This window comes from Giraffa tippelskirchi, chromosome 7 (assembly GCF_054371585.1).
Source record: "Giraffa tippelskirchi isolate mGirTip1 chromosome 7, T2T-mGirTip1v1.2.pri, whole genome shotgun sequence".
Lineage (NCBI taxonomy): Eukaryota > Metazoa > Chordata > Mammalia > Artiodactyla > Giraffidae > Giraffa > Giraffa tippelskirchi.
Window position 1 is genome coordinate 68837616 of NC_137281.1, and position 21659 is coordinate 68859274.

A 21659-nucleotide genomic window follows, 5' to 3' on the forward strand; every position below is an offset into this window, starting at 1 on the left:
ATTGGATATCCTGGCCCCTGAGAGATTAGGAACCACCTATTGGATGCAGTTGTGCAGAAGCCCAACTGCAGATAGTCATAGCTTGGCAGGAAGGCATGTCCAAGGGATGATCTGTGGGCTATAAGGAGGTATAATAGTTGGTCACTATAATCCAACATGGTTCTATTAATAACCAGAAAATCAACTCATGTCTGACTGCTTTATTTCTGATAAAACTAGTATATTTAGAATTCAGAAAGTTATACAGAATAGTTGATATATTTGTGGATTAAATGAAAAATATGATGGTTAAATTGAAAGATAGTTTAGTTGACTAAGCCTTAAGCAGAGAGAACTGATTTTTGAATGCTATGAATTTAGAAGGAGGTCTCTAGGTATGTCCTGCTGCTGCTGCTAAGTCGCTTCAGTTGTGTCCGACTCTGTGCGACCCCATAGACGGCAGCCCACCAGGCTCCGCCATCCCTGGGATTCTCCAGGCAAGGACACTGGAGTGGGTTGCCATTTCCTTCTCCAGTGCATGAAAGGGAAAAGTGAAAGTGAAGTCGCTCAGTCGTATCCAACTCTTAGCGACCCCATGGACTGTAGCCTACCAGGTTCCTCCGTCCATGGGATTTTCCAGGCAAGAGTACTGGAGTGGGATGTCATTGGGGTTACAGTATTGATATCAGCTCCTAGGGTAAAGCTGTAGAGGGTAGGGCATGCTTATCAGGTTCACAGATGATTTAAACATAGAGGGAACAGCAGACCTGTTGAATGCAAGAGTGAGGATCTCTTTAGACCTTGATGAATTAGCATATGTTCCTGTTAATCATGGCTCTGTAACATTCACCTCAAATTTTAGTGACTTTAAATTAAGGTGGATTTCCCTGGTGGCTCAGTGGTAAAGAATCTGCCTGCCAGTGCAGGAGACATGGGTTCCATCCCTGATCTGGGAACGTCCCACATGCTGCAGGGGATCTGAGCCTGTATACCACAACTTCTGAGCCCGTGTTCTATATCCCAGGAGCTGCAGCTACTGAAGGCTCTGTGCCTTAGAGCCTGTGATTCCCAGCAAGAGAAGCCACTGCAGTGAGAAGCCTATGGACCAGAATTAGAGAGTAGCCCCTGCTCACCACAACTAGAGAAAAGCTCATACAGCAAGGAAGACCCAGCACAGCCAAACAGATATATACATGAGGTTTTTTCTTTTAAAACATATAAATACATTAAGGCAACTCTAGGAATTCCTTGGTGGACTAGTGGTTAGGACTCCATGCTTTCACTGCTGAGGATATGGTTTCAATCCCTAGTCAGGGAACTAAAATCCCACAAGTCGCATAGCACAGCCAATAAAAAAAAAAAATGCGACTCTGTTCATGAACTTGTGATGAGGACAGGGCTTGGTAGGGATAGCTTATCTCTGCATCACTATTTTCAACTGGGGAGGCTCAAAGGCTGGAGGCTGCAGTCATCTGAAATCTCAGCCACGTGTCTGATTGTGGATGTTGGCACTGGCTTGGGCTTGGCTGGTGATGGAACACCTACATGTGGACTTTACATGTTGTTGCTTGACATGTTCACAGGGTAGAGTTTGGGTTCCCAGGACAGGCATTCAGAGGAAGATAGGGAGGGAGGGGCAAAGCAGTATCACCTTTTATAACTAAGCCCAGAAGTCAGAGAGTATTACTTTTGCTGTATTCTGCACAGAGTCGGACACGACTGAAGCGACTTAGCAGCAGCAGCAGCAGCAGCTGATTTGAAGTAAGGAATGGCCAGTCTGTGTTTAGACGGAAGAGAGATTAGATGATCCCACTTGATGAAAGAGGAGCATCAACTAAATTTGCCCATGTTTTAAAACATGAAAGTCTTATCTTCCAGTCCAAAATTATTTCTCTTCTTCCTACATATAAAATGCACTCACATCCCTCCCAAGGCCTTCCCAAATCTCATTTAGTATGGCATTGGACTCAGACTTAAGGTACAGGAACTCATCAAATCAGACTCTTTGGGTATTGTTCTTTAGTACCTGCAGTTCAATCTTGTGAATATAATTCCTCTTGATCTGAAGACCTGTGAATTAGAAGGGAAAGAAATATATATCTACATATCCCAGATCATCATTCAGCATATACGGGTGCAACACACATAGGATAGGATAATTGGTATTTGTTGTTGTTGTTTTGTCAGTAAGTTTTGTCCGACTCTTTGCAACACCATGAATATAGCCTACCAAGCTCTTCTGTCCATGAGATTTCCTAGGCAAGAATACTGGAGTGGGTTGTTATGTCCTTCTCCAGGGGATCTTGCTGACCCAGGCATTGAACCTGTGTCTCCTGCATTGGCAGGCAGATTCTTTACTGCTGAGCCCCCAGGAAAGCCCATCATTGGTGTAGACAGTTGCATTTAAAATCAGGAAAAACAGGAGGCACGCAGAAGTTACTAGTCCATAACAGTTCTGAAATTAGCCAGGATCATGCGGCCGTTTCTTTGATTAAAGCTTGGTCTTAACTGCTTGTGACAGTTGGCCCTGCCCTCGGGGCTTTTGGTTCTGTTCTCTGAGTTTTCCTTCCCTTTCTATAAAAAGTAAAGTGTGTTTGCAGCTGAACAGTCTTTTCAGTCTGCTTTCTGCCTGATGAAGGTTGGGTTCCAAAGGCCCCTTTTCAGTGTGTATGCTCTCTTCAACTGAAGCTGGTATAATTTCTTTAAAAAATTTGTGGATTTCTTATGAATCAATTTATAATCAATTCTGTTTGACAAAGGCCATACAAATTTCCATTTCTTTAAATTTTTTTTTTATTTTGTATTGGAGTGCAACCGATTAACAATGTTATGATAATTTCAGGTGAACAGCAAAAGGACTCAGCTGTATATATATGTGTATCCATTCTCCAGGGCTTCCCTGGTGGCTCAGATGGTAAAGAATCCACCTGTAACACAGGAGTCCCAGGTTCTGTGTCTGGGTTGGGAATTGTCCCCGGAGAAGGGATTGGCTACCCACTCCAATATTCTTGCCTGGAGAACCCCATGGACAGAGGAGCCTGGTAGGCTACGTTCCATGGGGTCACAAAGAGTCAGACATGGCTGAGTGACTAAGCACATATGCACAACTGATTGACAATGTTGTGATAGTTTCAGGTGAACAGCATAATGATTCAGCCATGCATATATGTGCATCCATTCTTCCCCAAACCCCCCTCCCATCCAGGTTGCCACATAACATTAAGCAGAGTTACTTGTGCTATACAGTAGGCCCTTTTAAATATAGCAGTGCAAACATGTCCATCCCAAACTCCCTAACTGTCCCTTCCCCATCCTTCCCCACCAGCAACTGTTAAGTTCCTTCTCTAAGTCTCTTTCTAGTCTATGAGTAGTTCATTTGTATCCTTTCTTTTTAGATTCTACTTGTAAGGGATGTCATGTGATATTTTTCCTTCCCTGTCTGACATACTTCACTCAGTATGACAATCTCTAGCATCTGTGTTGCTGCCAATGGCATTATTTCATTCCTTTAAATGGCTGAGTAATATTTCATTGTATATGCATGTATTACATCTTCTTTATCCCCTCCCCTGTTGATGGACATTCAGGTGGCTTCCAGGTCTTGACTACTGTAAACAGTGCTGCAGTGAACAGTGAGATGCGTGTATCCTTTTGGATCATGTTTTTCTTTGAATGTATGTCCAGGGGTGGGATTGCAGGGCCTATTTTTAGTTTTTAGTTTTTTAAAGAACCTCCACACTGTTCTGCATAGTGGCTGTACCAATTTACATTTCCATTAACAGTGTAGGAGAGTTCCCTTTTCTTCACATGCTCTCTGGCATTGTTCGTGGATGTTTGATGATAGTCGTTCTGGCTGGTGTGAGGTGATATGTCATTGTAGTTTTGATTTTCAGTTCTCTAATAATTAGGGAAAAATCACTGTTTCTTGAAATAAGCTCTTCAAACCTTAATTCCTTGTAAAACTTGGAAAACAATGCCCTTAAGATTCTTAGAGGAACTTTTCTTCGTTTATGAGGCATCGTTTTAGATCTTTTTTTTAATTTGAGGAAAATTGCTTAATAACGTCATGTTGGTTTCTGCCATACAACAGTGTGAATCAGTCATAAGTATACACATAAGTATCACTACTAACAAAGCTAGCGGAGGTGATAGAATTCCAGTTGAGCTATTTCAAATCCTAAAAGATGATGCTGTGAAAGTGCTGCACTCAATATGCCAGCAAATTTGGAAAATTCAGCAGTGGCCACAGGACTGGAAAAGGTCAGTTTTCATTCCAATCCAAAGATAGACAATGCCAAAGAATGCTCAAACTACCACACAATTGTTCATCTCACATGCTAGCAAAGTAACGCACAGAATTCTCCAAGCCAGGCTTCAACAGTACGTGAACCGTGAACTTCCAGATGTTCAAGTTGGATTTATAAAAGACAGAAGAACCAGAGATCAAACTGCCAACATCTGTTGGATCATCGAAAAAGCAAGAGAGTTCCAGAAAAACATCTACTTCTGCTTTATTGACTATGCCAAAGCCTTTGACTATGTGGACCACAACAAACTGTGGAAAATTCTTCAAGAGAAGGGAATAGCAGACCACCTAACCTGCCCCCTGAGAAACTGTATGCAGGTCAGGAAGCAACAGTTAGAACTAGACATGGAACAACAGACTGGTTCCAAATAGGAAAAGGAGTAAGTCAAGGCTATATATTGTCACCCTGCTTATTTAACTTCTATGCAGAGTACATCACGAGAAGCGCTGGGCTGGAAGAAACACAAGCTGGAATCAAGATTGCTGGGAGAAATATCAATAACCTCAGATATGCAGATGACACCACCCTTATGGCAGAAAGTGAAGAACTAAAGAGCCTCTTGATGAAAGTGAAAGAGGAGAGTAAAAAGGTTGGCTTAAAACTCAACATTCAGAAAACTAAGATCATGGCATCTGGTCCCATCACTTCATGGCAAATAGATGGGAAAGAGTGACAGACTGTATTTTCGGGGGCTCCAAAACCACTGCAGATGGTGACTGCAGCCATGAAATTAAAAGACTCTTGCTCCTTGGAAGAAAAGTTATGACCAACCTAGACAGCATATTAAAAAGCAGAGACATTACTTTGCCAACAAAGGTCCATCTAGTCAAGGCTATGGTTTTTCCAGTAGTCATGTATGGATGTGAGAGTCGGACTATAAAGAAAGCTGAGTGCCAAAGAATTGATGCTTTTGAACTGTGGTGTTGGAGAAGACTCTTGAGAGTCCCTTGGACTGCAAGGAGATCCAATCAGTCCATCCTAAAGGAAACCAGTCCTGGGTGTTCATTGGGAGGACTGATGTTGAAGCTGAAACTCAAATAATTTGGCCACCTGATGTGAAGAGCTGACTCATTTGAAAAGACCGTGATGCTGGGAAAGATTGAGGGTGGGAGGAGAAAGGGACGACAGAGGATGCGATGGTTGGATGAAATCACTGACTCGATGGACATGAGTTTGAGTAAACTCCGAGAGTTGGTGATGGACAGGGAGGCCTGGCGTGCTGCAGTCCATGGACTTGCAAAGACTCATACACAACTGAGCGACTGAACTGAACTGAACTGAACTCCCTCTTGAACCTCCCGCCCGCCCCACCTCCCATCCAACCCCTCTCAGTTGTCACAGAGCACCAGGTTGAGCTCACTGTGTTATACAGCAGCTTCCCACTAGCTATCTGCTTTATAAATGATAATATATCATATTAGATGTTTTGAAGACTGACGTTTTACGGTTACATTCATAATTTCCTGGAGGCACTCTGGATTTGGCCTTTGCCCTGGAACCATTTCTTAATTGTAGCATCATTTGCCTTTTGATAAGTCTAAAAGTGAGAGAATTTGATTTTCAAATGTGTTAAGTCCTACTTGATATTTCACAGTTAGTTTTCAGTATATCTCTTTCCTCTTAGCTTTCATTATTGGGAGCAAAAGAAGTCAGTCAAGACTTTCTTCAGCCTGCCTGGAAATCTCCTTGTCCAGATCGTCCAGTTCAATAAGTGCATCTTTTATTTTCCATGTTGCCCCAGGCAACAGCATTTCTAAAATTTCTGCCTGAAGAGTCAGGTCTTTCTTCCTGCTTCCAACAGGTTTCTCTTTGCTTTCCTTTAGGCCCCTCTGGGGCCCCTAAGGGCTTCCCAGGTGGTGCTAATGGTAAAGAAACCATCTGCCAATGCAGGAGACTTAAGAGAGGCCGGTTTGATCCCTGGGTCAGGAAGATCCCCTGAAGGAGGGCATGGCAGCCCACTCCAGTATTCTTTCCTGGAGAATCCCATGACCAGAGGAGCCTGGCGGGCTACAGTCCATGGGGTCTCAGAGGCGGATGTAACTGAGTGACTTCACACGCACTCATGCATGGGGGCCCCAAGACTTCCACTAACACTTTTCTTAAGGTCCTTCCTGCCATCTCATCATCCAGACACACAATGCAGAGTGGCAGGAGCGGGTCCAGACCAGGTAGGGCCTTACGGATCTTCCTAAGGGCTTTGGGCTTTAATTTGAGTAAGAAGGGAAACAACTGGAGGATGTAGAGAAGGAGAGTAAACTGATCTGCTCTGCATTTCTAAAGCATTCCTCTAAATGCTGAGGTAGAACCTGCGATACCATTAAAGGCGTTGTTTAAGAAATGCAGGTGAATGGTGATGACTGCTTGGCCCTAGGAGTGGGAAGAATTTGTCAGATTCTATTTGTATTTTAACATAAGCCAACAGTATTTGCCGATTGATAGAAGAGATAGACGGTAAAGAGGCTTTGACTGGAACCAATGGAAGAGTTTTATATCATTTACTGAGAAGGGAAAGACTACAGGAGAACAGGTTTTTCTGGAAGCGAGTAGAATCATCATTTCCTCTTTGAACATGTAAAGTTTAGGTTGTAATAGGCATCTAAGTAGGAAGTTAGTTGGCTTCGGGGGGCAGTTCTGGTCTGGCTATGCGTTTGAGAGGTGTCATGTATAGATGACATTTAAAGCCGGGAGCCTGGTTGTAAGGTGTGAGCCCAGGGCAGTCCAGCCTTTCCTGGTTAAGGAGATAGTGAGCAACCAATAGAGGAGACTGTGAAGCTGTGGTCAGTGAAGTAGGAAGAAAGGCCAGAGGGAGAGACCACATGACAAAGGTATTTCATGACAGTGGGTGATGACTCTGCACCTGTCATTAGGTTTAGCAATTGCTGTTGGTACTAGAGTGGGTTCTCGAGAGGCCATGGGAAGCCCAGCCCTTGAAAGCGCAGTTATGATCAAATTTGGGAAAAATAAATAATACTGGAGAACAATTCATGTAGCAGATTTATTTCACTTGAGTGAAGGCATAGTGATAGAGTGGAGATAGAATGTATTTTGGATACAGGCATGTTTGAGTTATAATCTCTGCTTCCTAATTGACCCATTATAGGACTGCAGGCCACTGCTCTATCTCCACCTATAAAATGAGGATACAAGTACTTTTCTTACAAGGTTGTCAAAAGGTTAACATGAAAAAATAATATGCAAAACATCTAGTACAATGCTTGGCACATAGTAGGTACCCAGGTCATGTAAAATACCATTGGTTTCATTTTTCTTTTTTTCAAATTACAAATTAAAGTTTTCTATGCCCTTAAGGTACTGGACCCAGCGTCAGGAAACTTTAGTGATTCCCTAACTCATTTACAATATGATCTTGAATACATCACTAGGCCTTTCAGAGACTGAAATACCCCATCTGTAAATAGGGACTTATAATCCAAGCTCCACACTTTTTTTTTTCCTAAGTCTTCACTAATCTGAGTCTACTCTCCAAATTACCCACCTAGCCTACATGAAATTCCCAACACTTCCCGTAAGTCCATATGGCATTTTATAATTTGGGAAATGATTTCACATTCGTCCACTCATAACAAGCCCTATCAACTAATTCATCTGCCCAGTACCCTGATGTGAGGAAAAATCAAACTTCTGTTCTACTTGAACCTTTTCAGTTGAATCAGTTAAATGACATAATAAATCCAGAAATGGGCTTAGATAGTTTCAGACATATCGTAAGGTCAATAAATGCAAGCTGCAGTTGTTAAAGGGGCTTGCAGTGACAAAGAATCCACCTGCCAGTGCAGGAGATGCAAGAGATGTGAGTTTGATTCCTAGGTCAGGAAGATCCTCTAGAGGAGGAAAGGGCAACCCACTCCAGTATTCTTGCCTGGAAAATTCCATAGGCAGAGGAGCCTGGTGGGCTACAGTCCATAGGGTTGCAAAGAATCGGACACAACTGAATGAGTGAACACACACACAGCTGTTAAATCTCAAAGTAAATTCTAAGATTTTTTGTTAATGTTCCATGTCTTATGTCTCCTAGATTGCATCTCTGCAAATCCCAAAATAGATAGAACGCTGCTGGGTATAGAGGGGATTCAGTTCAGTTCAGTTCAGTTCAGTTCAATCGCTCAGTCGTGTCCGACTCTTTGCGACCCCATGAACTGCAGCACGCCAGGCCTCTCTGTCCATTGCCAACTCCTGGAGTCTATCCAAACCCACGTCCATCGAGTTGGTGATGCCATCCAACCATCTCATCCTCTGTCGTCCCCTTCTCCTCCTGCCCCCAATCCTACCCAGCATTAGGGTCTTTTCCAATGAGTCAACTCTTCACATGAGGTGGCCAAAGTATTGGAGTTTCAGCTTCAACATCAGTCCTTCCAATGAACACCCAGGACTGATCTCCTTTAGGATGGATTGATTGGATCTCCTTGCAGTCCAAGGGACTCTCAAGAGTCTTCTCCAACACCACAGTTCAAAAGCATCAATTCTGCGGCTCTCAGCTGTCTTCACTGTCCAACTCTCACATCCATACGTGACCACTGGAAAAACCATAGCCTTGACTAGACGGACTTTTGTTGGCAAAGTAATGTCTCTGCTTTTAAATATGCTATCTAGGTTGGCCATAACCTTCCTTCCAAGTAGTAAGTGTCTTTTAATTTCATGGCTGCAATCACCATCAGCAGTGATTTTGGAGCTCCCCCAAATAAAGTCTGACACTGTTTCCACTGTTTCCCCATCTATTTCCCATGAAGTGATGGGACCAGAAGCCATGATCTTAGTTTTCTGAACATTGAGCTTTAAGCCAACATTTTCACTCTCCTCTTTCACTTTCATCAAGAGGCTCTTTAGTTCTTCTTCACTTTCTGCCATAAGGGTGGTGTCATCTGCATATCTGAGGTTCTTGATATTTCTCCCAGCAATCTTGATTCCAGCTTGTGTTTCTTCCAGCCCAGTGTTTCTCATGATGTACTCTGCGTAGAAGTTAAATAAGCAGGGTGACACTATACAGCCTTGACGCACTCCTTTTCCTATTTGGAACCAGTCTGTTGTTCCATGTCCAGTTCTAACTGTTGCTTCCTGACCTGCATACAGGTTTCTCAAGAGACAGGTCAGATGGTCTGGTATTCCCGTCTCTTTCATCCAGCAAATCACTACTAAGTGGCGGCGGGGCGGGGGGGGGGGCAGCGATGTGGTAAGAGGGAGAAGAATATAGAACTCGTCTCACCCACCAGAGATTTGTTTTAAAGTACAGAAGTAAAATGGGCAGATATGGGGTCAAAAGTGTGTGTGTGTGTTTCAATATGGGAGAAATAAAAGCATGTATTCGGCCAGGAATGATTCTGTGGAAACGGAAGCTTTGATGGTGCAGGGAAGAGAGCACAAAATTGCTGGGATCATATTCCTGAAAAGATGGGAAGGGACGGGCTTTAGTGGAGCATGACCATTCCTCCACAGCAATAGGAGAGGAGACAGGACCAGCACAGGTGCAGACAGGTTGGGAGATGTTGTGAGAAGGCATACATGTTCTCACCTGATTGCTTCAGTTTTCTCAGTGAAATAAGAAAGATTATCAGCTGAGAGTGAGAAAGGGGGAAGAGAAAGTACGGAGGAGTTAGCCAGGCAAGCGGAAGAATCATATGTAGTAGGATTCTGGGTGGTGTCAGTGGTTCCTGATAATAACTTTAAAGTGAGCCCATCTGTGGTTGTGTAATTTGAGTCTTCAGTTGCAGTTAGCCTCTAGGTGCTGGCCTGGAGAAGGCGGAGAGTTGGCAGGTGTTTGTTTGTTTTTTTCCAGTGGATATATGGAGGGGAGATTGTGCAGGGGAATTGAGGACAATTGTGAGTGAACAAAGATAATGAATCATGAGCAAAGGGACGACATGCATCAGAACAGGGAGGAAAGACGGTGCCAAGGTAGTAGGAACTCTCAGTTGTATCCTGGTGGAGTCAGAATATAGTAGGGAGTGAGCTGGGAAAAAAGTTGGGTAGTCAAGTGTATGAATCTTGAAATTGAAGTTTTGAATTCCTATTCAGACAGTATTCTTAAAGAGTGGCTTCGTTCAAACCTAAAATAAAAGGAAGTTCAGTTCCTTGGATCTGTTATTCTGTATTTTGGGGCAAGTTGTTTAATCAGTTTCCTCATTTGCCAGAGGGTAATTTTTGTAGTTTCTAATTCATAATTAAAGGGACTAAACAAGTGAACATGTAAAGTCTTCAGTAGTGCCTGGCACATGGTAAGCATTTAGTAGGTGTTAGCTGTTACTGTTAGTTCTCTGAGCCTTAGTTGGTGCCAGGATCTGTGGGAAAGAGCTGAGGAATTGTTCCTGGGGCCAGTGACACTTCTTGAGTTGTCAGATGGTGAAATAGAATCCACTTTTGTTGAAAAATAAGTCCCAGTTAAGCACCTGCCCATCCCGCCCCCCATCCCCTCATGATGGCTTAATGACAAGTCCTGGTTTCTGTCCCTGCTATGAGTAGCTCTGTAATGGTGATGTTATCTGAGGTTCCAAGGCTTCTGTGATTGATACCAAGGAGCAGATTAAAATCACATCCTGTGAATGTTGCTTAGAGGGCCTGAGATGTGTCTGTATAGGGACATTGGGAAATGGGCATGGAAAAAGCCAAATAGCCATTATCGCAGCCCTGGATTTCTGGGAATGTATGTGCAAATTGTGTCAAGTCCTGGAACTCCCCAGGAATGACTTGCAATGTCATTGTTTTAGATCTTTTTGGCTCCATTGTCACTTATAGATTGCCAACTCTTCATGCTCCCTTAGATCAAGAAGTTATTTTGTTATATTGGTACAGACTGTGTGACTGTGTGCTTTAAAGCCTTTTCTGGATCTACAGGAAACATTATTAAATACCATTGTGGTATTCTTAAATTCTCCAGAGAAGAGTCAAGTATTATACTCAGTGTGAAATAAGATGTAGCAAAGCTCTTTTTACTCCATGCTGTCCATGCGTTACCTAAAATGTTTTAGGCTTTATTCTACTATTAGAGATCTAGGAGACTCCAAAAGAACAGTTGTCAAATGACAGATTGGATCCTGAGTTTAATATATATCTTTTGAAGGTTACGATATTGATTTACTGGCCAGTGTTAGAGTTTTAAAATACAATTCAGAGACTGTTACCTAGGAAATTGATGAAATTGAGACATGATCAACCAAGGTGGATGAAAAGATGCTCGGGGCATTTAGCCAAGACTGTGAGAGTAGGAAGGAACTTGTGCCCATCTTGTCATTTCTCTTTGGGTTGTGTAAATGCTGTTATTAAGATCAACAGCACTGAAGAGGTAAGACCCTCTAACTATTGGACTCTTGCACCCTGGCAAAGAGTCATTGCCAAGGAGGGCTTGTCATCTTAACTGCTTAGTGATTGGATATTGGGATTATACAGAGGAGCCTGGCGGGCTCCAGTCCATGGGGTCACAAAGAGTTGGACATGACTGGCCGACTAAGCACAGCACAGCACATTGGGATTGTAGTCTGTTAATGTGCTCTTGTGTTAGGAAGCCAGCTGTAGAGATCAAGATGAGAGAGCAGGGTCTGTTTTGGTTAATTGTCACTTTATCTTCCTGCTAAATAGAATCTAATCCAGCTTATGAGAATATACAGAACCATAGGATATGTTTGAAATAAGTGAGCAAGAGGAGGTGGGGGAAGGGAAGGGGTAGAGTGATTGATGGATTTTCTTAGAGAGTGAGCTGCTTAAATGTTGAGAGAGAATGAGATGGGGCAGTCTCTCCTCTTGACTGTCTAGGTAGCAAGTACAGTTCAGGAAAGCTGTTCTGTAGCCCAGCACTGCAGTGGACCCTGCTCAGCCCTCTATTCCTCTTTTTCCCCCTACTCAGCACAGACAGAAAGACTGAATGGACCACTTTTTTTTTTTTCTTTCTGGAAGTCCTTTAGAAACACATTTCTTTTTTTAAAAAAAACTGTTTATTTATGTATTTGCCTGTGCCGGGTCTTAGTTGCGGTATGCATGATCTAGAGGGATTGAACCTAGGGCCCCTGCATTGGGAACGTGGAGTCTTAGCCATTGGACCACCAGGGAAGTCTCGGGAACATTGATTTCTTAGCTGCATAGTTATAAGCTATCAGATGGCACTGATTTCAGTAAGTCTTCAGCTGTAAAGGACTTGGAGTATCTTGTTCTGTGTTATCACTTAAAATAGACCCATCAGCTTTAAGAGCAGTTGAGCTGTTAGATAGCACTTTTATAAAAACTTAGGCCTCTGTCTCCATTTCTGTATTTTGGGAAAGTTTTTTATTTGTGAGCATACTGTTCAAAGATTTTCTCTTCAGTGATGGCTTCCTGTGCTTACCTTGAAGAGCTCCTTTTCTTTTTACATTTGTCTTACATGTGTTCATCTTACACAGATGATGATCTCACCACATTATCCCAGGTCAGTGATTCTGTCTGTGTGTCTGCTAGGCTGTGCGTGTCTCACGGTTAGGGAAAGCTCTCAGTCATTTGTGTTTTACTACAATCCTCAGGGCAAGATTTGACATGACGTATAGAGAATATATGTAGTGGGTATTCCATAAACTTTGAGTGAATGAATGTTATCCCAGTTTTAGAGCCTACATCCATTCTGGATATAGGTGAATATTCGAATGTAGACCCTAAAGCTGAAACTGGAATGCTGTGTTATTAGCAAATTCTGTGCCCTTTTTTCTCACTGGTTATGGAGCAGCTGCCTGCTGTGTTTCACGGTGATCACACACATGCTACATTTGATCTCTTGTTGATAATGTGGGATGACAAGTGCCATCATAGTATGGCTGCTTTGGTTCCAAGGTCATTTCCTTACCTTGGTTGAGCGTAAGTGAGTTTTACATTTTAAGATGCTAGCTTATGGAAACTTGTGGCTCATGTTTATTATGCGTGTTCTGGGGCATTTATCACTGTTTGACTTCTGTAATCCCAGTTTCTCTTTGGATCAAATGCCATGTGTGTGCGTATGGATGTATACTGAGCAAATTTAATGGCAATGGGCAGCCTTTGGCTGAGTCTTGACTCTTCTCTTTTTTGTTGAAAAATTGTGATTTCTAAGTCCTCTTAGACCCTTCATTATGCTTTTTCACCTCACAAGGAAAGATTTATTTTAAAAGTGTACAGATTACCATTAATTTGGAAATTTTTAATAAGTTAACCAGTCTTTCCTGTTACATTTAGCTTAAAGTTTCCTTCCTGTTTTCTTTTTCTGGCTTTTTAATGCCTCCAGAAAGTCATTCTGGAGGCAAGAACAAACAAAGAAAAAAAGATTTGGTTTGAGGAGTATGTTTGTGAAGTTTGTTTTTGGGGGATGATGTTGTTAGAAGGACAGATTAAGAGACTCTCTTGCAATTTCTTTTTACTCGTTGTGAGATGAGATTAGACAGAGTAGTAAGACCACAGGCTTCTGCCCTCCCTCCTTTTTGCCCGAAGCACTTAACCAGTGTCAGTTCAGTCACTCAGTTGTGTCCATGTCTGACTCTTTGAGACCCCATGGACTGCAGCATGCCAGGCTTCCCTGTCCATCACCAACTCCTAGAGCTTACAGAAACTACTCATGTCCATGGAGTTGGTGATACCATTGAACCATCTCATCCTCTGTCATCCCCTTCTCCTCCTGCCTTCAATCTTTCCCAGCATCAGGATCTTTTCTAATTAGTCAGTTCTTCACATCAGGTGGCCAAAATACTGGAGTTTCAGCTTCAACATCAGTCCTCCCAATGAACGCCCAGCACTGATTTCCTTTAGGATGGACTGGTTTGATCTTCTTGCAGTCCAAGGGACTCTCAAGATTCTTCTCCAACACCACAGTTCAAAAGCATCAATTCTTCGGCACTCAGCTTTCTTTGTAGTCCAACTCTCACATCCATACATGACTACTGGCAAAACCATAGCTTTGACTAGATGGACCTTTGTTGGCAAAGTAATGTCTCTGCTTTTTAATATGCTCTTTAGTTTGGTCATAGCTTTTCTTCCAAGGAGCAAGCGTCTTTTCAGTTCATGGCTGCAGTCACCATCTGCAGTGATTTTGGAGCTCCCCAAAATACAGTCTGTCACTGTTTCCATTGTATCCCCATCTATTTGCCATGAAGTGATGGGACCAGATGCCATTATCTTAGTTTTCTGAATGTTTTCACTGTCCTCTCTCTTTCACTTTCTATCAAGAGGCTCTTTAGTTCTTCACTTTCTGCCGTAAGGGTAGTGTCATCTGCATATCTGAGGTTATTGATATTTCTCCTGGCAATCTTGATTCCAGCTTGTGCTTCATCCAGGCCGACATTTTTCATGATGTACTCTGCGTAGAAGTTAAATAAGTAGGGTGACGTACTCCTTTCCTGATTTGGAACCAGTCTGTTCTTCTATGTGCAGTTCTAGCTGTTGCTTTTTGACCTGCATACAGATTTCTCCGGATACAGGAAAGGTAGTCTGGTATTTCCATCTCTTGAAGAATTTTCCACAGTTTGTTGTCATCCACACAGTCAAAGATTTTGGCATAGTTAATAAAGCAGAAATAGATGTTTTTCTGGAACTCTCTTGCTTTTTCAGTGATCCAAAGGATGTTGGCAGTTTTATCTCTGCTTTGACTAGACAGACCTTTGTCAGTGAAGTGTAAGGCCTAAAATTAAGGCCTAGTATTATGTATGCCTTGACATCTGGAGAAAACTGGGAAAGCCTCTCATGGCCCTTCCAGAAGTGCTCCTGTGGGTAGGTTCTCCTTGCCAAATAACCCTCCAGAACCCCAGCCAGCTGATATCCTGGTTTTTGTCCTGTGAAACCTGGAGCAAAGAAACCTCTATAGACCTTGGGGAGAATAAATGGATGGTAGTGTAAGTCATTTCTGATAACTTGTTATGGCAGCATTAGAAATCTGATGCAGGTGTTTATGGTTGAGTGTGTTTTCCTCTGTTTTATCTTATTTGAAAAGTCATGACCAAGTGGGCTTTGTCCCAGGAATGCAAGGATTCTTTAATATCCACAAATCAATCAATGTAATACACCACATTAACAAATTGAAAGATAAAAACCATATGATTATCTCAATAGATGCAGAGAAAACCTTTGAAAAAATTCAACATCCATTTAATAAAAAAAACCCTCCACAAAGCAGGAATAGAAGAAACAAACGTCAACATAATTAAGCTATATATGACAAGCCCACAGCAAACATTATCCTCAATGGTGAAAAATTGAAAGCATGTCCCCTAAAGTCAGGAACAAGACAAGGGTGCCCACTCTCACCACTGTTATTCAACATAGTTTTGCAAGTTTTGGCCACAGCAATCAGCAGAAAAAGAAATAAAAGGAATCCAGATTGGAAAAGAAGAAGTAAAACTCTCACTATTTGCAGATGACATGATTCTCTACATAGAAAACCCTAAAGACTCCACCAGAAAATTACTAGAGCTAATCAATGAATATAGTAAAGTTGCAGGGTATAAAATTAACACACAGAAATCCCTTGCATTCCTATACATTAACAATGAGAAAACAGAGAAATTAAGGAAACAATTCCATTCACCATTGCAACGAAAAGAATAAAATACTTAGGAATATATCTACCTAAAGAAACAAAAGACCTATATATAGAAAACTATAAAACACTGACGAAAGAAATCAGTTCAGTTCAGTTCAGTTCAGTTGCTCAGTCGTGTCTGACTCTTTGTGACCCCATCAACCGCAGCATGCTAGGCCTCCCTGACCATCACCAACTCCCGGAATTTACCCAAACTCATGTCCATTGACTCAGTGATGCCATCCAACCATCTCATCCTCTGTTGTTCCCTTTTCCTCTTGCCTTCAATCTTTACCAACATCAGGGTCTTTTCAGATGAGTCAGCTCTTGGCATCAGGTGGCCAAAATATTGGAGTTTCAGCTTCAACATCAGTCCTTCCAATGAACAACCAGGACTGATTACCCTTAGGATGGACTGGTAGGATCTCCTTGTAGTCCAAGGGACTCCCAAGAGTCTTCTCCAACACCACAGTTCAAAAGCATCAATTCTTCGGCACTCAGCTTTCTTTATAGTCCAACTCTCACATCCAAACATGACTACTGGAAAAAGCATAGCCTTCACTAGACGGACGTTTGTTGACAAAGTAATGTCTCTGCTTTTTAATATGCTGTCTAGGTTGCTCGTAACTTTCCTTCCAAGGAGTATCCTTTAATTTCATGGCTGCAGTCACCATCTGCAGTGATTTTGGAGCCCAAGAAAATAAAGTCTGACACTGTTTCCATTGTTTCCCCATCTATTTGCCATGAAGTGATGGGACTAGATGCCGTGATCTTAGTTTTCTGAATGTTGAGGTTTAAGCCAACTTTTTCACTCTCCTCTTTCACTTTCATCAAGAGGCTCTCTAGTTCTTCTTCACTTTCTGCCATAAGGGTGGTGTCATCTGCTTATCTGAGGTTATTGATATTTCTCCTAGCAATCTTGATTACAGCTTGTTCTTCATCCAGCCCAGCATTTCTCATGATGTACTCTGCATATAAGTTAAATAAGCAGGGTAACAATATACAGCCTTGGCGTACTCCTTTCCTGATTTGGAACCAGTCTGTTGTTCCATGTCCAGTTCTAACTGTTGCTTCCTGACCTGCATACAGGTTTCTCAGTACCTGCATACAGGTATTCCCATCTCTTTCAGAGTTTTCCACAGTTTATTGTGATCCACACAGTCAAAGGCTTTGGCATAGTCAATAAAGCAGAAATAGATGTTTTTCTGAAACTCTCTTGCTTTTTCGATGATCCAGTGAATGTTGGCAATTTGATCTCTGGTTCCTCCGTCTTTTTTAAAACTAGCTTGAACATTTGGAAGTTCACAGTTCACGTATTGCTGAAGCCTGGCTTGGGGAATTTTGAGCATTACTTTACTAGCGTGTGAGATGAGTGCAATTGTGCGGTAGTTTGAGCATTCCTTGGCATTGCCTTTCTTTGGGATTGACATGAAAACTGACGTTTTCCAGTCCTGTGGCCACTGCTGAGTTTTCCAGATTTGCTGGCATATTGCGTGCAGCACTTTCACAGCATCATCTTTACAACTTGAAATAGCTCAACTGGAATTGCATCACCTCCACTATCTTTCTTTGTAATGATACTTCCTAAGAAAGAGAAGAGTGAAAAAGTTGGCTTAAAGCTCAACATTCAGAAAAGTAAGATCATGGTTTCTGGTCCCATCACTTCATGGCAAATACATGGGCAAACAGTGGAAACAGTGGCTAACTTTATTTTTCTGGGCTCCAAAATCTCTGAAGATGGTGATTGCAGCCATGAAATTAAAAGACACTTACTCCTTGGAAGAAAAGTTAAGAGCAACCTAGACAGCATATTAAAAAGCAGAGACATTACTTTGCCAACAAAGGTCCATCTAGTTAAGGCTATGGTTTTTCCAGCAGTCGTGTATGGATGTGAGAGTTGGACTATAAATAATGCTGAGTGCCGAAGAATTGATGCTTTTGAACTGTGGTGTTGGAGAAGACTCTTGAGAGTCCCTTGGACTGCAAAGAGATCCAACCAGTCCATCCTAAAGGAGATCAGTCCTGGGTGTTCATTGGGAGGACTGATGCAGAAGCTGAAATTCCAATACTTTTGCCACCTGATGCGAAGAACTGACTGATTTGAAAAGACTCTGATGCTGGGAAAGATTGAGGGCAGGAGGCGAGGGGGACGACAGAGGATGAGATGGTTAGATGGCATCACTGACTCAATGGACATGGGTTTGGGTCGACTCCGGGAGTTGGTGATGGACAGGGAGGCCTGGAGTGTTGCGGTTCATGGGGTCGCAAAGAGTTGGACACGACTGAGCGACTGAACTGAACTGAACTGAACTGAAGGCCCACTTGACTTCTCATTCCAGGATGTCTGGTGGACACAAATAGATTGAGAAATATACCATGTTCATGGATTGGAAGAATCAATATAGTGAAAGTGAGTATACTATCCAAAGCAACCTATAGATTCACGCAATCCCTATTAAGCTACCAATGGTACTTTTTGCAGAACTACAACAAATAATTTCACAATTTGTATGGAAATACAAAAAACCTTGAATAGCCAAAGCAATCTTGAGAAAGAAGAATGGAACTGGAGGAATCAACCTGCCTGATGTCAGGCTATACTACAAAGCTACAGTCATCAAGACAGTATGGTACTGCACAAAGACTGAAATATGCATCAGTGGAACAAAATAGGATGTCCAGAGATAAATCCACACACCTATGGACACCTTATCTTTGACAAAGGAGGAAAGAATATACAATGGAGAAAAGACAATCTCTTTAACAAGTGGTGCTGGGAAAACTGGTCAACCACTTGTGAAAGAATGGAACTAGAATGCTTTCTAATACCATGCACAAAAATAAACTCAAAATGGATTAAAGATCTAAACATAAGACCAGAAGCTATAAAACTCCTAGAGGAAAACATAGGCAAAACACTCTCCGACATAAATTACCTCAGGATCCTCTATGACCCACCTCCCAGAGTAATGGAAATAAAAGCAAAAATAAACAAATGGGACCTAATTAAACTTAAAAGCTTTTGCACAATGAAGGAAACTATAAGCAAAGTGAAAAGACAGCCTTCAGAATGGGAGAAAATAAGAGCAAAGGAAGCAACTGACAAAGAATTAATCTCAAAAATACATAAGCAACTCCTGCAGCTCGATTCCAGAAAAATAAATGACCCAATCAAAAAATGGGCCAAAGAACTAAACAGACATTTCTCCAAAGAAGACATACAGATGGCTAACAAACACATGAAAAGATGCTCAGCATCACTCATTATCAGAGAGATGCAAATCAAAACCACAATGAGGTTGCATTTCACACCAGTCAGAATGGCTGCTATTGAAAAGTCTACAAACAATAAATGCTGGAGAGGGTGTGGAGAAAAGAGAACCCTCTTACACTGTTGATGGCAATGCAAACTAGTACAGCCACTATGGAGAACAGTGTGGAGATTCCTTAAAAAACGGGAAATAGAACTGCCATACAACCCAGCAGTCCCACTGCTGAGCTTACACACTGAGGAAACCAGAATTGAAAGAGACACATGTACCCCAATATTCATCTCAGCACTATTTATAATAGCCAGGACATGGAAGCAGCCTAGATGCCCATCAGCAGACGAATGGATAAGAAAGCTGTGGTACATATACACAATGGAATATTACTCAGCCATTAAAAAGAATACATTTGAATCAGTTCTAATGAGGTGGATGAAACTGGAGCCTATTATACCGAGTGAAGTAAGTCAGAAAGAAAAACACCAATACAGTATACTAACGCATGTATATGGAATTTTGAAAGATGGTAACGATAACCCGATATGCGAGACAGTGAAAGATACACAGATGTGTGGAACAGTCTTTTGGACTCTGTAGGAGAAGGTGAGGGTGGGAGGACTTGAGAGAATAGCACTGAAGCATGTATATTATCATATGTGAAACAGACTGCCAGTCCAGGTTCGATGCATGAGACAGGGTGCTCAGGGCTGGTGCACTGGGATGACCCTGAGGGATGGGATGGGGAGGGAGGTGGGAGGAAGGGTCAGGATGGGGAACACATGTACACCCGTGGCTGATTCATATCAATGTATGGCAGAAACCACCAAAATAGTGTAAAGTAATTAGCCTCCAATTAAAATAAATAAATTAAAAAAAGAGAGAGAAAAGTCCAGGTAGAGTCAAACGTTTTTGTTTAACATGATTGGCAAGAAACAATCCACCCACCTAGTGTTCCCATTTTGTTGGAAGCAGCCGTAGCTTTATCTAGGGGAGAAGGTCTGCTCTGTGTCCAACACACAGCTGAGCATTTGGATTGATTTTTACTCTATTTGAATGAATCAGTGTTTCCCTGGGAACCATTTATTAACACCACAGCCACATCTTTAGTCATTGTGAACTCCAAAAGCAGTTCACTGATTATGACCTCTTCTTCAAATACCTTACATTAAAAGTAAGTTTTTCTAGATCTTCAAAAATTAAGACATGATAAGAGTGGGATGATGAACATTGTGTTATAAGTTGCTACCCATTTATATTCATGTGTGTGTGTATTAGTCGCTCTCTCATGTCCAGCTCGGTGCGACCCCATAGATGGCAGCCCACCAGGCCTCTCCGTCCATGGGATTTTTCCAGGCAAGAATACTGGAGTGGGTTGCCATTTCCTTCTCCAGGGGATCTTCCCGACCCAGGGATCAAACCCGGGTTTCCTGCATTGCAGGCAGACGCTGTACCGTCTGAGCCACCAGGGAAGCCCTTTATGTTGGTGGGTAGCATATATATTTATCAAATATATAAGATGAGGCAGATGGCTTCTTTTTCTTTCAGTGATTTTATTTCACAAAGGTGATGAGTAATAAAGTATATTTATATTGATTACCTTTTGAAAAAGTAGGAAAATTTGAAACCGCTCTGTTAGTGGCAAATAGTGAGGATTATGTATACATGAATAGAGTTAAGTATTGTGATTAAATCTGTAGTAAAATGATTATGATACTAACTTAGAATGAATGATTTTTATTATATGTAAATAGGAATAAAAGGTAAGGGGATTATATAAAATATTATAATAACTAATAATTATAATCAATATTATAATTATTTTGTTTATACTAATAAAATATTATAATAAATATTGTAATATTTATAATTACTGGTACTGTCACATAGCAGAGTGAGCATTTCTGCCCTTGGTGGAGGGGCAGGAAAAGGGGTGCTGGGCAGAAAGTTCCTCTGAGGCTCCTTTTGTGGTTTCTTATTCCTGACCCAGTGTGATCAAGAGAGAGTGAATGTTTTCACTGGACAAACACAAGAGTGCTAGGGATGAAGTGGTGCAGGTTGGACCAGCTCCTACCTCCATGCTGTGAGAGTTGCCCCTTCTTCATCCAGGAACATGAAACAATGGAAACTGTGGAAACTGGTTAGCCTGCAAGAGTGTGGTAAAGGTTCCAGCTTGCTCACTCCCCTGACAACAGGCCCTGGAGTCCCTTTGACTGTGTGCGTCTGCGGGAACTCCGGGTGCTTCTGCCCCCTCTGTACTTGGTTTGCTTCTCCTCTGCTCTCCCTCCAGATGAGGCAGAAGGTTGGTTTCTTTTTCTTTCAGTGATTTTATTTCACAAAGGTGAGATTTAAAGGAAGGCCTCTCGACAGGGCCCCAAATTCTCCCATTGCTGTCTAAAATTCTGTCCTCCAAAGATTAATTTGAATTAATAAGCAAGTATCTTAGACCGGCTAGTGATACTTATTAAGAATGACCATCACACCTTAATGATAATCATCACTAGCATGTGTTGCATACTTAGTGTGAGCCAGGGGCTGTTATAAAGACTTTGCATGACGTAATTGATTGAATCCTTCCAGCAAGCCTATGAAGAA

General features: G+C 42.0%; 1 protein-coding gene across 6 annotated transcripts in view; it reads left to right on the top strand.

Moving 5' to 3' along the window:
* EPB41L4A (erythrocyte membrane protein band 4.1 like 4A) overlaps window positions 1-21659 on the top strand; it is a 279429-nt gene that overhangs the window by 134963 nt on the left and 122807 nt on the right. The gene's annotated exons all lie outside the window — the stretch shown is intronic.